Genomic DNA, 854 nt, shown 5'->3' with positions numbered 1-854 from the left:
CTCGTGTCCCCACATTCCCCCAAATCTTCTCGTCCCCGCGTGTCCCCATGTCCCCCTCGTCCCAATGCTGTCCCCCATGTCTCCATGTGCCTGTGTCCCCCCATATGTCCCCCCACATCCCCATGGTGTCCTCATGGTGTCCACTTGTCCCCATGTCCCATATCCCCATGGCATCCTCATGTCCCCATGTCCCCCCACATCCCCATGGTGTCCCCATGGTGTCCCCTTGTCCCCATGTCCCCCCCGCGTCCCCCACTGTCCCCGTACCAGTGCCCTCCCGCAGCTCCAGGCAGCCGCTCTCCAGCCAGCGGTAGCAGGGGAAGGTGGCCCTGGGGACATCCCCATCGTCCCCACCATCGCCGTCCCCGTCGTCATCGCCATCCCCGTCGTCGTCCCCGTCGCCCAGGGGCCCGGTGACAGTGACGCGGGCGCAGAACCAGCGGTCGGGGACGAGGGACACCAGCGGCTCCTTCCACAGCCGCACCAGCAGGAGGGTCCCCAGGGGCTGCGCCGACGTCACCTCCACCACCACCGTCTGCGGTGGCACCGCCTGTCACCCCCCTGTCACCCACCGTCACCCCTCGTGTCACCTCCCCTGTCCCCGTCATGTCACCTTGTCACCTCCATCACCCCTCGTGTCACCCCATGTCACCCCCATGTCACCCCTTGTGTCACCCCATCACCCCATGTCACCCCATCACCCCCATCACCCCCGTGTCACCCCATGTACCCCTGTCACCCCATGTCACCCCCGTGTCACCCCATCACCCCTCGTCCTCCCCCCATGCCTCGTCAACCCACTCAGTGCCTCCCAGTCCCTCCCAGTCCCTCCCAGTCCCCTCCGAGTGCCCCCC

This window comes from Haliaeetus leucocephalus, unplaced genomic scaffold (assembly GCF_000737465.1).
Source record: "Haliaeetus leucocephalus isolate CR32 unplaced genomic scaffold, Haliaeetus_leucocephalus-4.0 Scaffold430, whole genome shotgun sequence".
Taxonomy (NCBI): Eukaryota; Metazoa; Chordata; class Aves; order Accipitriformes; family Accipitridae; genus Haliaeetus; species Haliaeetus leucocephalus.
The sequence above is the reverse complement of the archived record's forward strand: the minus strand, read 5'-3'. Positions refer to the sequence as shown.